The sequence below is a fragment of the Xenopus laevis genome, chromosome 8L (assembly GCF_017654675.1).
Source record: "Xenopus laevis strain J_2021 chromosome 8L, Xenopus_laevis_v10.1, whole genome shotgun sequence".
Taxonomy (NCBI): Eukaryota; Metazoa; Chordata; class Amphibia; order Anura; family Pipidae; genus Xenopus; species Xenopus laevis.
In genome coordinates, this window is record NC_054385.1 from 109,424,841 (window position 1) to 109,441,509 (window position 16,669).

Genomic DNA, 16,669 nt, shown 5'->3' on the forward strand with positions numbered 1-16,669 from the left:
AAGGGCCTGCGTAGCCCGAAACGTTGCCTATGGCATTTAAGTAAAGGTTTACAAATTTTCAAAAATACCGGAGTGCTGCTGCTATATTTGCTACATGTATACTTTGCCCTGGCAGGGGGTACGGCGTGCACCCGGGGCTGCAAAGAGCCTAATCCGCTTTTGAAGCACACCTTATCTACATTAGCGGCCAGGGCCCCTACAAATTATTAAAAAAAAAACATTTGGCCAGGGCCCCTAGAAGTTATTAAAAAAAAAACATTTGGACAGGGACCCTACAAGTTATTAAAAAAATATTTGGCCAGGGTCCCAACAAGTTATTAAAAAAACATTTGGCCAGGGCCACTACAAGTTATTAAAAAAAATATTTGCAAGGGCCCCTACAAGTTATTAAAAAAATATTCGCGAGGGCCCCTACAAGCTATTAAAAAAACCCATTCGGACAGGGCCCCTACAAGTTATTTAAAAAAATATCATTTGACCAGGGCCCCTACATGTTATTAAAAAAAATAACATTTGACCAGGGCCCCTACAAGTTATTAAATAATATATATTTGGCCAGGGCCCCTACAAGTTATTAAAAAAAAAATTTGGCCAGGGCCACTAAAAGTTATTAAAAAAAAAAAAATTTGGCCAGGGCCCCTACAAGTTATTAAAAAAACATTTGGATAGGGCCCCTACAAGTTATTAAAAAAAAACATTTGGACAGGGCCCCTACAAGTTATTAAAAAAAAATTTGGCAAGGGCCCCTACAAATTATTAAAAAAAAACATTTGAATAGGGCCCCTACAAGTTATTAAAAAAAAACATTTGGACAGGGCCCCTACAACTTATTAAAAAAAACATTTGGACAGGGCCCCTACAACTTATTAAAAAAAACATTTGGATAGGGCCCCTACAAGTTATTAAAAAAAAAACATTTGGACAGGGCCCCTACAAGTTATTAAAAAAAATATTTGGCATGGGCCCCTACAAATTATTAAAAAAAAAACATTTGCACAGGGCTCCTACAATTTATTAAAAAAAACATTTGGCCAGGGCCCCTAAAAGTTATTAAAAGAAAAACATTTGGACAGGGCCCCTACAAGTTATTAAAAAAAAAAAAACCTTTGGACAAGGCCCCTACAAGTTATTAAAAAAATATTTGGCCAGGGTCCCTACAAGTTATTAAAAAATATATATTTGGCCAGGGCCCCTACAAGTTATTAAAAAATATATATTTGGCCAGGGCCCCTACAAGTTAAAAAAAAAAAAGAAAACTTCACTTACCTTAGCCAGGGAGCTCAGGTGCCAGTATCATCAGTTTCCTGTGCTCTGATTCGCCAGTGAAATGTAAGTCCGGTAAAGCTGCATGGCGATTGGATAAAATAGAGGGGAGGTTCAAACTTCACCCATCCAATCTCCATGCGGCTTTACCGGGACTAACACTTCATGGCGAATCAGAGCACAGGAAGCAAGACGCAGTCATTGGTGCTCCAGCCCTCCCACCCTTCCGAAATCTGCAGCTCACTGATGGTAGGGGCGGCTCTGCAAGTAAGAGCAGCATGGCTAGGATCCCCTTAACTCCCCAAATCATCCAGGCCCTGGACAGTAGTCCCCCCCTGATGGCAGCCCTGTGCATAGGTTATACCAACAGTTATTTCAATGGTTGCAATACGGCAAGTCTATAAGATATGCTATAGCACCCACTTGCTGGCAGGAAATAGGTGCTGGTGGCAAACTCTGGCAGGAATCACGGGGTTAACAGAAAGTCAGGGATTATAAATGGAGCTGCTTCTGCACTAGGCTGGGGTTACAGTGTAGCCTGATCAATGCGGTTACTTGCAGGGTTGCCAGGTTGGCGGGGTTAACGCCAAATTGGGCTACTTTTCAAATGTACTGGCGGGTTTTTAAAGTCCAAACCCGCCAACGTACGGTTTTGGGCTAGTTTGGATAGGTTCCGTGGGTTTGGACCAGGGTTGCCAGGTCTAATTTTAAAAACCAGCCAAAGTCAGCTGCAAAACCAGCCCAAAACGAGCCAAGAGGCACTTTAATAGTAGCCCAAAAATAGCACAATTTGCTGAAAAAAATTCTAATAAATAAATGAATTTATGTTAAAATACACCTTTTTAAAATTTTCACTGATTCACAAACTTTCCCATGAAGCGAAATGGGACAGATTTACCCGTCACCAGGGGACGTAACTACAGAGGGGGGCCCTGGAGGTATAGGGGCCCGTTCATATACAATTTCAATAAATATTGGTAAAACAGGTCAACCTCTACATATTTTGGTGGCCAGCAGATTTTTGTTCCAAAATTGTCTTGAAATGCGTAAAAGTTACTGGAAATTGCGAGAAAGGGATGGGAGACTGGGGTAAATAGCCCAAAATCGGTGCACTCCCAACTTCTCAGCAAGGCAGTCCCATTGCATGCTGGGTATTGTAGTCTTACATTAAACTTGGCAGTTGGCAAATTGTTAAACAAAAACTACATTACCCAACATGCATTGGGAGACAGGCTTGGCACATTAGGACAAGAAAAAACTTTGGCTGGTACAAACCAGCCAAAGGCCCAAAAAGTAGCCCAAATCTGTACCGTGGCTAGTTTCTACTTTCAAAACCCGCCTGGGCTTTAAATTAGTAGCCTAATTTGGCTGGAAAACCGCCAACTTGGCAACCCTGGTTTGGACTTTCAAAACCCGCCCAAATGTTATGCAAATTTTAGTGATGTCATTTCACTGCTGGAGACGACTAGAATCCAGGAGAGAGAGTCTGCTGCTGCTGTGCTGCCCCCACAGCACGCCCCTCCCCCTGCAGCTTCGCTCACTGCACTGTGTGAGTTGTTTGTTGGAGACGTCACGGCTCATCACGTGACTCGTCTTCGGCTGAGAGAAAGAGAGTAAGGAGAGACTGCCCGCTGCTCTACTGCCGCCTCCCACCACGTGGTAAAGTAAACCCTACCTCACTGACTGCTCAGTGCTCATCAGGGTTGCCAGGTTGGTGGGTTTCTAGCCAAATTGGGCTTGTTTTAAAAATTAGTGGCGCATTTAAAAGGGATGTATTGTCAAAAATTAAAATCCCCTTTGCCCTTGGGGAACTGATATAATCCCTTTTATAATTGCAATCTATTATTTTTTATCAGCGGTTTTCATTTGCGCTTTTATTGTTTTATTTTATACAATAATTACCTTTTTTTCAGTGTACAAATTTGGCTATTTTTGGGCTACTTTTAAAATGGCTTTGGGCTACTTTTTCATTCCTCCCAACTGTCCTGTTTTTAGAGGGACAGTCCCTCTTTTGACAGCTCAACCCGCAGTCCCTCGTTTGTACTGGAAAGTCCCGTTTTTCTCTGTACTGAACAGCCAAAAAAAGAAACAAAGTTTCTAACTTAATTGGCTTTTGGCAGAGAGCATGAACAGCCACAGCAGAAGATAAGATCATTTTGTAACAATGTCACCAAATGAGCGGATCTCTCCCCGAAATGCCCACATTGAGGTAGGCGTTATCAGGCCCTAGGGCCCAGCAATCGGATCAGAATGGAGGCAATATGGTTGTCGGATCGCAGGACCGCATCAAAGAACAGATGCAGCCATGATCAGACAGGATTCTTTACCCTGGCCGCTCGGCACCTGGCTGACTTTCCGATATCGATCGTGGGAAGCCCGTTGGAGGGCCCCACACACTGGCCAATAAGCTGGAGTCTCGGTCTGTCGGCAGCTTTTATTGGTCCGTGTATGGGGGCCTTAAGTCGTGGTTTACAAGGGGTGAACTCAAACATGGGTGCAGTAAATGAGACAGACTAAAAATACAAACACAGTTGGATGGAGATCTCTGCAGCACCACAGAGCTTACAATCTATAATTATCTATAAATATACAATTCACACCTTGCTAGGTTTTAAAAAAACAAAAAAAAAAGTTTCCTTGTTATTACACACAATTTACACAAGTATTAACCCTCCACAGAGTGTGTTCAACTAAAGGCAACCCTGCACACACTACTGTATATATTTTCTTTCTAAACGAGGTGCTAGCTGGCGCTGGATGCAAATAGGAAATGCACACACACAAATTTACACACTACTTGCCATTGGATCCCTCATCTCTACCTGCCACCAGTGGTGGTGTTCGGCCTCTTTTGTGTCCCATTAACCCTCATCCCCCGCCATATTGGCTTCCGCTACTGGCACTCTATGCTCACCCATTACCATCCTAATGTGAGCCCAAGAGCCCCTTTATTCACACCGTATCTCCCCTCCCTGCCCTATTGTGGGCGCATCTGCACGTATCAACTATTGTACAGTTCCCCCCTGTCAGCCATGGGCGCGCTCACTATATGGTGGGAGGGGAGAGACGTTCCTCTGCCACCGCCTCCTCCCTCGTTTTGTCTAGAACATGGCACCCCCAGGAAACCAGTCCCCTGAACCTAACAGGATTGTTCTCCTGATGAATCTTTTTTAATAAAAATAACGTCAGTGAACACGGTGCAAGAGAGGAAGTGGATGGGTTAAATGCTTAAAATTTGTCGAAACGTCAACATGGCGCGCCATAAAGATTGTTACCTCACAGCAGGAGTTGGGTAAAAGCAGGGTAAAGTCACGCGCTACTGTTATACAAATGGTTTATCATTGGTCTTATGCTACAGTACAAAACCTTGCAGGACCCAGTTTGTGCTGATATTGAACTATAACTCCCGGTATCTCTCACTGACAGTCTCGGCTTGCCCATTGTGAATAAGCCCCTCTAATAACCCCCCTCAACAAGCAAACGCCTTGTCGGTAACAAGACACTGTGGGCAGTGAAGTTCTAAAACCATATAAAGCCCCGACAGCAAGTTTGACAGAGGTACAGGAAATCTGACAACTACCTTTACTTTTTGGGGGTCAGTTATCTTACTTTAACCCGAGAATGTGTTGTTGCAATTAAGGGAAGAGAGCTCAACCCTGTTAACTTTATTGACCATTTGCTGTGGGGAGAAGGAATAAACTACTAGTAATCAATATATAGTCTATTTAACTGCCCCCCCCCAAAGTCAGGAACATAGGGTGATCCAGGGACCACCACGTAACCAGGGACAAAATGGGGGCAACTCAGGTTCCAGCAGGCAGCGGCGGCACATTCTAACAGTCTCCCCTGAAATCATCACGTGCCCCAGGACCGTGCCATTCTCTTCTGCCCCCTGTATATAGCCCCAAAAAGCACTGGTAGTCTGTGCCCACTCACACACTGGCACCTCCACCATCAAACCCACATCCCAGCGCCAATGTACACAGGCGGCGGTAACAGCAGCACAATGCAGGAGCAGAGAAACAAATCATCACCAGGGCTGATGCCACAACAAGGCCCCAAATAGGTACAGCTGCTCATGTATTCAGTAAGGCGGATCTCTCTTACCTCCGACCCTGTACATGTTTGCAGCCATGTCTCTCAGCAAGGGAGGGGGGATCCCAATGGCACTCCCCCCTCGGTGCCTTCTGCTTTAGCGAGTCTGGAACCCCCCCTCCTGCTCTTCTCTTTTCAGCATAGATTTCCAGCCATAGATCCACATGAGAATGGGGGAAAAATCCAAATAAATCCTCCTCCAGGTGGGACTGCAGAGCTTCTTTTTGGAAAATGGTGGATGGATCAGCCGAGGAGGAGGGGGAAAGGATGCATTTAAAAGGGGGGCAGTGCCTTGCCTCCTGGTGGCAATGTGCTCGGAGGAAGAAGAGGAGAGTGAAGGAGTAATACTAGCAACAGTCCTAAACAAGGGGAGGGGTGGAGGAAGTCACTCAGTCATTCAGTGCAACTCTTTTCTTTTTCCTCCCCCTCCCCCATCAAAACTACAACTGTTGTGTCTCTCTCTCTCCAGGACATCTCCATTTGTCTGCATTACTGGGAAACCAGCTTCTCTCATTATGGACAACAAAAACCATGTTTCACCTTGCCAATGACTATATGGTTGTGTGACAGTTTTAAAACCCACCGTTATGTCTCATTTTTTTCCCTTTTAGATTGTAAGCTCTTGCGAGCAGGGCCTTCCCTCTATTGTCTCTTTATCACCATGCAGTTGTAAAGGAGGCCATACACAGGGAGATCGCCAAACGAGCGGATCTCTCCCTATCATATACCAACATTGAGATGGGCCATATCGGACTGATCCGAACGTGGGCCCAATGATCAAATCAGAATGGAGGCGATACGGGCAATCGGATCGCGGGGCCACCTCAACCAAAAGATTCGGCCGCGATCTGACAGGATTTTTTACCCTGCCCGATCAGAATCTGCCCAACTTATGGCCAGATATCGATCTGGACGCCCGTCGGTTGGCCACACGCACGGGCCAATAAGCTGCCAACTTGGTCTGTCGGAAGCTTTTATCGGCCCATGTATGGGGGCCTTAACAATGTGCATCTTCTCTGCTTATTATGTATCCCCATACGCAGCGGTAACAGTGGAGACAACGGTGCTATATTAGGGTGATGGCTGACAGGAAGATTTGTCGCCCGCAATAAAAATGCGCACAAATCTCCTGAAATGCCTCTCCACGGCAATCGAAATCGCCAGGGGTAAAACCTATGCGTCACTTTGTTCATCCGAAGTCGCCTCACGGGGATACTTCAGGATGCATAGGTTATACCAACAGTGATTTCAATTATTGCAGATGGAGAGGCATTTTCAGATTTGTTGCCAACAGTTGTGCATTTTTTTGCCCCTCAGTCATGGTCCTAAATAATAATAATAAAAGTGCTAGCCACATCCTATCCCGGGGATGCCCTATCATCCATTAAAACACTCGTCAGTTTGATAAAACACAAGCTGCATGGCTGGTAAGTAACCAGTACCAATGTATGGCAATGTACTTATTTCCATATGCAATAAATAACTGTATCCTGGCATGTTTCAAGAATTATGTTCTTACAGCCGTCATCGAACTTAGTCCTAGCATTCTCTAACTTTGACTATGTCAGAGTTCTGGTTGAAGTTAGTGGCTAAATAGTATATTTTTGCTGCAATACAACCACATGGCTATAAACAATTTAGTGTGTTTTAATACATTTAGGGGCAGATTTATTAAGGTTTGAGTTGTGGTTTTCCACAAAAAAAATCAGGTTTTTGAGGTTATGCAAATTAAAACACTTTTTGGTGTTACAGATCCTTTAAGGTTCATGGCAAAGGTGGTTCTTGGAAGGGATCTATGCATGCCTCTTGTAATTGACTAGTGGTACATTGATCAATCCTCCAATTTTCACTATATACATGCACGGCCATCTTTAATTAGTCTAATTGTTTGTTCAACAGTCTGAACTATTGAGCTGCAGCAAGTGAATAGGGATTTAGGTTCCCCTTTGTTTTTCATCAGCTGATGTATCATACTTCTGCCAATGCTATGATCAGACAAGATCTCAGGATGTTTTTTTTTAAATCCCCTGACTCGTCATACACGCCAAAGTTGGAAAAACTGTAAAATGTATTATTAGATATTATTACATCTGTTGGTGCATAGTCAGATTTTAGGCAACTACATCAAACAATGCAGATCTATGTGGTGTAGGTAGGACTGGTTAGAAAAACATTTATCATATCTAATGTGAATGGGAATTTGGTTGCCATACATGGGCTCTGCAACGGCCATCCCGAATGTGGTGCGCGATCACCAATATTTATCCATTGAAAGTGAGAAACACTGTATGTCATTGGTCTCAATAGATGTGCTTGTGAAGACGTTAACTGTAATCATAATTAACTTCTGAAGAAGTTCTACAGCTGCTGTGAAAAGGTTGACTGTAATCATAAAGATCTTCTGAAGAAGTTCTACAGCTGCGGTGAAGAGGTTGACAACTGCCTGGGAAGTGACACGGACACAGGGGCATCACCGCATCCATATGGAAAACTTTCATGAACATTTACAACAGCAACTTCACTACAGTGGCTTCTTTCTAGTAGCTGGTTTGATAATGAACCATAGAATATTGCCAGGCAGTGATAATCTACAGGGCTAGAAGAATGAGTATTGGACCAGACCAATTGTAAATGCAGGTTTTTCAGACTCCAGATAGGTAGCTTTAATGGACCAGATGCAGTTCAATGAGAATTCAATTCAATGGCTTCACTCATGAAACCTGAAAACTCCACAAAAATAAAATGTATTATTAAATTAGGAGAAACGTTTTTCTCAAATTCAAGCCGGCCCAATGTTTGCAAACAACAGTACCGATCATTTAAACTTTGAAAGTGTAGCTTTTGATGGGAGGGGCCTGGGTGCTGATGATAAGGGGCAGATTTAGTGAAATTCAGATTTCTATTTATTTCATTAATCATATTTTTCCCTCTAAAAATTAGTGTTTTTTTATTTCTCTAAAAATGTAAAATGTGAGTGTAAAAACCACAAAAAATGTCACCAAGTAAAAGCAATAGAGGTCCCAATGGGAGCTGCGCTGATCTCATTGAACCTTTTTTTTAGCCATTCAGACTTTTAGAGGCTTTCAGATTTGTTTTTGCTAGTAATTGTCCAAAAAAAACATAACTTTTTAGAGGTTTTCATATTTTTAAGGGCATTGTTCAGTGTTTTTTTTCGATGAATACTATTTATAATTGGATCTTTTAATACATTTCATGGAAATTGTGGTTCTAGAGGAAATTAGTTTAATCATGGTTTCAGAATGGTCTAGAGTTGGCCTTAGACGCAAAGATAAAGTCACACGAATTTTCGTTACGTTCAATTTTTGGACCGTGTGTATATCGCCTGACATTTTTGTGCCATGGTGATTGGACAGGTTAGAATATTTTGTCGGCTAACGATAATATCTCTGCATGCATAGTGTCAATGGGTGACTGTCACTAGTATTTGTCGGACATAACTTTAGTTTGATTGCTGTCTTTGAATTAATAGGCAGAATATTGTGTATTTTTTTCTTTTTACTGCTTTATTTAATCTGAATGGTTAGTGGTAGTTTGGGAGATTGCAATTAATGAAAGTCCAACGGACATAAAGATATATCTGCACGTCTATGGCCAGCTTGAAATGCAACTAAAATTTGACCTTTAATAAATGGGCCTCTAGGGGCCCACATTGAGAACCCCTGGCCTAGTCTGAATGTAATAGGATTTTTCATCATGAGTCAGTAGTTGTGCAACATTTAGATTTAGGTGTGTGATAGTTGATGGCTAAATTTAGATGTGTTGTAATCCAAATGGAATGCATGGATATTTACATGCTGGTGTGGAACACATTAGTTCCAAAGTCCAAGATTTGTATTGCATGGCTCCTCACACTGATGTGAGTTGTACTGAACTGGATTCTAACTGCTGCTACCCTTTTGATGTGGTTCAGGCACACATGCTCATTATTTTTTGGGATTTGATTTGTAACTTTTTGTTGATACAGTTTTCCAACAAAACTCAACTCCGATCTATGAAAGTATACTAAAGAATGGTTCTCACAGCCTTTTCTGCAAACGGATCCAACAACTGCAATGGGTTTGACTGTGTGTTGTACACAGGTTCCTACCATTATTTTATTTATGTATACATCTCTGTAAATATAAATGATTGGCCAAGTTCTTCATCAGTGCTCATGCCATTCTATTGTTTTAGGAGTTGGACTGGATGTGTTCTTCTGTATTTGGAATCAGACTAGTCTGCCAGTCTTTTACCTGTGGTTTATAGCTCTATATCTGAACAGTATCCATTATAGAAAGCTACAGTATTTGTGATGGTTTTGATCTCTCCCTAATTTAACTGATGTGCAGAATTGCCTAAAGGAGAGCTAAAAGATAAGGCAAAAAATATTGTTGGTGTTGTTGACCCCATGATTTCATTTTCATGGAGGCTGCCATTAAAGCCAATAAAGTTTAGAACCGTATAGTGTGTTTTCCCAATTATGCATGACATAAAATAAACGGATTAGATCTTTATCTTTCAAAAATAAATATATTTTAACACAGACATACATAACTCCACAGGTAGCCATGATAGTCTATCTACCACTTCCCGACCTTCTTTGCAGAGTCATGCAACCCCCTCTCTCACCTTGATTCATTATAAAGTGACATATTCTGGGAAGTAGCTCTCCTTTCCATAGTTGGTGAACTTCCCAACTATATGCTTTACCATACCACTTGCGAAACAAAGTTTGTGGTGTATATGCTGAAATGCCCTTGCGGCATGGCATATATAGGGCAAACTATTAGAATGGCTAAGGAACGCATCAAGGAGCATAGAAATAATATTAGAAACTTCAAGGTAAATACTGCTACAGATACACCAGTCTCGAGACATTTCAATAGTTTAGGCCATAATGCGAGCCAACTTAGATGGCTGATTCTGGAAAGGATAATACAAGCTAAGAGGGGAGGAGATATGCGAAAGTCCCTAGGACAACGGGAGGCATACTGGATAAAAAGAATGAATACTTTGACTCCTAATGGTTTGAATGACTATTGGAGCCTATCCCCCTTTCTGTAGCTAATATGTTTTGATGTTTGTATCTCTTTCTTTACAGATAATGATTACAGATTAGAATACTATGTTGCGAATATCGGCTAAGCGTAAGACCTTTGATTTAAAAAAATGTACAACTTGGAAAAAGAAAGTAACCAGTTAGATAGTTGAAACAAGGTAACCCTAGGGTAGGCTCTTGTCGAGCAGTTCCTTTAAGTGTATAATTTTGGTTTTAAATGAGGGTATTCTACCTCATATGTTTTTAGCTATAATGATTGTTTTACACGCTTCACTTTTTAGGATAACAATATTTATTATTACCATTACCATTCACAGATTTTATCACGATGGAACTAAAATGGAATTCGACATCACTTGAATTTTGACTATGTTGGACTATTTATACTTGATACACACTGTTCCAATGTATATTGTTTATTTCCAATATATATTGTTTATTTGGATATTAATGGTACTTTTTAACTGAAAGTAATGGATCACAGGGGTAAGGGTTAACTGTGAACTACATCACTAATTGAGAGGTGGTACTTCCTGTATGTTTCTTTTAAAGCACGTTTGCACTTTATATTGTTCACACTTGAAAAAGGGCCCTTGATGCCCGAAACATGTTGTGTGATGCACAATAAAAATATAGCAGGTATTCTGCTGACTGCTGTTGCCTCAATTCACTAACCTACTCGAAATTGAATAAAAACCTCTAGAAGTACAACAACATTTATTTGGAATAACAAAGCCCCCAGAATTGCCAAGGAGACACTCTATGCCCCATTAGACAGCGGAGGTCTGGCGCTGCCCAATCTTAAGGCTTACTACTTGGCAGCCCAAGCTGCCTATGTTCATTGGTGGCTGGTGCCTAATGCAGAGAACCCAAATATGCAGGTACAGGCATCGTATCTAGGTTCGATAGAAGCTATGCAAAATGCTCCTTATAGAGCGCAAACTGACATCCCCAACTGGCAGTAATAACAACAGCCCACAGGGCCTGGGTCTCTGCACTCCACATAACAGGGGTGGACCCACCGTTGCTCTCCTCAAACCTGCCGCTCTGCGAAATTCTAATCGAATCCACTTTATTGACCTCCCCAATTACCAAAAATGGCCACTGGGGGGGTATTAAAAAAACTAACAGATGTTTTGGTTGATAACATGTTTATACCCTATATAGCGCTAAGGGACAAGATCATGGCTCCTAACCTGAGGCTCCATGCATATTTCCAATTGAGAAAGGCTTTCTTGAAACAATTTCGCTCTCAATTACTGGTAACTGAGGAATACCCACTGTTGACAACTGTAATGACGGAAATGTCAGCCAAATTGATATCCAAAATTTACTGGCTACTGGTTCATGCCCCTGTGGCCCCATTCCACCGCACTTACCTTAAATGGCGCAACACCCTGGGAGACCTGGAGGAGGACCAATGGGAAGAAGTGACTGACAACCTATATCACTTTCTAGTATCTTCCCGAGATAGACTGATACAATATAAGTTCCTCCACCAGGTCTACCTGACACCTTCTAAGCTATATAGATTTGGCAGCAGGGAAAATGGCAATTGCCATAGGTGCCAGGCGGAACAGGCAAACTTTTTCACATGACGTGGCAATGCCCCCACATACAATCATTCTGGAGAGCAGTTACAACATACCTTTCAACACAACTGGCTCTCCCCCGGTTGCTTAATCCCCAATGCTGCTTGTTGGGAATTCTGGAGGGAGCTATTCATGGAAAATTCCTACACCTTCTCACTAGAGGATTACTATACTATGCAAAAAAATGTATCATACTGAGGCGGATGGGGCCCAGAACTCCCACATTGAAAATGTGGCGTAATCAGGTTAACAATGTCCTCCCCCTGATCAAACTAACCTAACTATCGCGGGGCTGTCCTGACAAGTTTGACAAAATCAGGCAGCCAATTACTGATGCTGAGGGAATAACTGGTATAGGTGAATAAAAAGTTAAATCAGATGGGTATAAGCAAAATCTGTATGTACCACCTTATTAATGCTGGATGAGAATGTAAATTGTCAGTGTCTCCCAGGCGGGATCATACCCTCCCCCTTCTCCAAATTGTTGGTTTATAAAAAAAAAAAAAAAACCTCTAGAAGCTCTCTGTTTGTTTAGGATAGCAGCTGCAGTATTAGCTTGATGTGACATCACTTCCTGCCTGAGTCTCTCCCTGCTTATGTATAGCTCTGGGCTCAGATTACAGCAGAGAAGGGTGGGGGGGGGGAAGCAAACTGAGCATGCTCTTACCCAGGGCAAGGAGTTTTAAGATGAAAACAGGAAGTCTGATACAGAAGCCCATGTGTATACAATAGAAGGAAAGAAATGCAGTGTTTCTTTTGACAGGGGAGTTTTAACCTTTCCTTCTCCTTTAAGGTAAATTACACTGACCTCCAATGAACACTTACTTTATTAGTACATTAATTCATTATTTTTACTATTGATATGAACTGATACTAACTAATTATAAGGCCCCCATAGCAAAATAATTGGGCCTCCCTAAATGTATGCAATTTACATAATTTATGCAGAAACGTGATGATCCCAGGATGTCTTCCATAGGCTAAAACAGCAATTCGGCAGGTTTAAGGTGGCGAATAGTCAAAGTCAAGTTCTTAGAGGGCCAGTGTATGATAAATCTTGAAAATTGATTTCAAATTTTTTTTAAAAAGTCGAATCGAATGTTAACAATTCCCTAGTCTAATTTGACAGTTTTGGCTATAAAAAAACTCGAAAATTCTAAATTAGAATTTTCACTTTGATCCTTGATAAATCTGCCCATTCATGTGTAAGTAGAATTATGTGGAATGTTCAACTATAAACAAGGAAATTTAACATGCGGAAAGGAAAGGTTGTGGGATCACTCCATGGCTAAATAAAAATGTACTAAAATACAATGGAAGTGCTACTGATCTGGCCAAATTAACTACAGACAGAGAAAAAGAAGAGAAATTGATCAATGCACATTCCCTGGTCCCCCCATACAAGTAATCTATGCAGATGCATGTATGTACAAAGACAGGGGTTTTTTTAGTTACAAAATTATGATCATGAAATTTATAAGCCACCATACCACGTCAAGGTAAAACCCATATGGCGGTCCCTAACTATTTACCTCTGGTCATAATACTCAATTGCTAAAGCCTCCCAGCATAAAAGCATTACCTGAAATAAAGGTCTCCCGACCTGGGCATTGGTTTCAATCATAGAGCTTAGTCCTCCGCTGCCATTAGCTTTCAAAGGGGAGAGATAACCTAGACCCTAGCATTGGTTCCATGAGATTAATCCTCCCCCACTTGCGGCTTTTAAGAGAGAGAAACTGCCCAGACCAACACCCATTTCCAAAGGAATTGTTCCACCATTTAAAGGGACAGGTGTGGGGGTGCTACAACCACATGAAAGCCGGGCCTGCAGCATACTTGGTAAACTTCTGAACAGAATAGATCTGCTACAATACAAAAAGTATTTAACCTGCATGACTTGTTATGTACAGTATCATCTGCTAGTGGCTTAACTAGGACTGATTGGGCAGCAGAACAACACCTTAAAGGAATTGTTCAGTGTAAAAATAAAAACTGCGTAAATAGATAGGCTGTGCAAAATAAAAAATGTTTCTAATATAGTTAGTTAGCCAAAATGTAATGTATAAAGGCTGGAGTGACTGGATGTCTAACGTAATAGCCAGAACACTACTTCCTGCTTTGCAGCTCTCTTGGTTTACACTGACTGTTTACCCTGGCTACCAGGCAGTACCCAATCAGAGACTTGAGGGGGGGGGGCCACATAGGTCGTATCTGTTGCTTTTGAATCTGAACAGAATGCTGGGGATCAATCAGTACCGTAACTAGAGTGGGACAGGCCCTGGTGTGTGACGCGCAGCCGGGCCCCGCCCCCTCTGTATAGCCCCCATTTCAGTGGCGCGCGGGCTGCACCCTTAGTGCTGTTGCGCCCCACAGGGTCATAAATGACCCTTCTTGTAAGCCATCCCACCTTCAAAACCTTTGAAATACTATAGATTTCTCACATATTCTGTAATTGCTCATCAACTAGGACCACTGACCTCTTTGGACTCACCAACTGCCTCTGGATATGTTTCTAGTGTTATAACCCTTGTATGGTAAAGATTCTTTTACGCAGCCAAACCATTTGTTTGCCATTTGCTAATTAAACCCTATGTTATTAAAACTGAAATGAATAAGAATTCCCAGAACTCGTGTTTATTTGTGTATCCCATCTGCCTACTCCAGCATAGCATAGATAGCTAAAGTAACTGTGTGCTTTGCCTGGTGGGGCTCTTGCTCCGACAAAAACCATGTTACTTTATTTATTCTCATCTGCAAGCCAGTTGAAAGTGATTTGAAATATATTAACCATCCCCTAAATGTTATTTCTGTACATCCCCATGCAATAAACACCTCTTGTTACAGATGCTTTTGGGGAAAATGTAATCAAGTTGATAGAGCTTTTAAAAGATCTACTAACTTTTAGCGACCAATTAGTATTCAGTGATGACTTCATTCATTAAATGAACAAAAGAAATGATTGCTAATGCAAATGGTAAGAAAATGCTCCACAAGGTATCACAGCAGTAGCCCCAATGCCGCCCCCATCTCCTGCTCTCTGATTAGAACTTTAGAGATGGAGCGGGTCAACGGGAGGCCGCATTGCTAGTGCAGAGAGCACTTTTATGCTCTCTACACTAGCAAAGCTGAATTTCCAATTTAAAAACAGAAATTCTCAGAGTTATTAGAGGCATTTTTTTGCCACAAGCTGCCACAAGGTATCACGCCGATTCTGATGGCAGCAGCCCCTATGCCACCCCCTCTCCCAATTTGCTCCTAGGAATTTAGCATTGGAGTGGGTCAATGCATTGCTAGTGCAGGGAGTACTGTTGCGATCTCTACACAAGAGAAGCCAAATTTTTCATTTAAAAATAGAAATTCTGCTCTTAAGGTTATCAGAGGCTTTTGCTGCCCCTGGTAACTGGTCGCTCACTTCTGTCTGAGACAAGGTTCTCACCTTTTTTATGGCAGGGATGTCCTTGCAAGGTATTGAGCCTGAGTAAGGTTATAATTGAAACATATGGCAAGATAATATCATTTATTATAAAGTACAAGTCCGGGGGGGAAAATGCCCCCCTTTGCCCCTATCTGTGGACGCCCATGACTGCTTCCTATGCCGGTCATTTATATTGCTGAATTCTATAATTAGTGATGGGCGAATTTGCCCCGGTGTCAAAATGGGCGCCGGTGTCAAAGTTGACGTCGTCGCCCATAAAAGTTAATGGGCGTAAAGTCAATGGGCATCTAAATTGCGATGGCGCCGAAATAGTCGGCATCGAAAAAACTTTGACGGCAGCAAATTCGCAAATTTCTTAGCCGGCGGGGTAACGGGCAAATTCTGTGCGAATTCGTGCCTGGCGAATAAATTCGCCCCGCGAGAAGTGATTACAGTGACGCTAATGCGGAAGTCTATTTCTAGTCGCATACTACACGGACCCAATCACTTTCGCCTTGACAAAGCTTCTAAGCAAAACGCGCGTCGGCGTCCTCTTGAAAATTTGATCTCCTTAAGATAACAATTTTGATTCTGAAGCGATTCCTATATTAGGGGAACATACTGGATATTCTGAATTTTGGTCTAGATTCTTTGCTTTACCACCACTTCTATCTTCCTTCCATTCTAAGGGGCCGTGAGTTTGTGGCTTTTTAGGGCTAGTTAGCCTCTTTTAACTGTTAGGGTAATTTAAAATACAAGGCCACAGCTCCGGTTACCCTGTCCTGCCTTGACTTTGTGGTGTCCCAGGCCTTAGAAACAAAATAGGCAGTTAGTTTTTGGGACAACTCCACCCTCTATATTTTTCAAATTTCCTTTAATCTTATTCTTGGAATATGACCGAATAATCTTTTAACCCATATATAAAAAACCTTTTCTTATGGCCATTTTTTACTAAATCCTTTTTAACCATTTAATCAATTACCAAGCCTCATTTTTTAGCCTATTTATTGCACTGCACTGTAATTTATTGCAATATTAGTTTACCAAATCTATTTTGATTAACCACACTTTATATATTAATTAATGAATGAACTTATTTATGAAGGGGTGTTATTGGAATCTATCGGTGGAGTAATACACCCTTTGGATTCAGGAATAATTAATTTTTTTATCAGTCCTTGGACTGATTGATCTCACATTATTTAATTGCACTAGCACTTTACCTAATTTATTAGTCAGCACCTT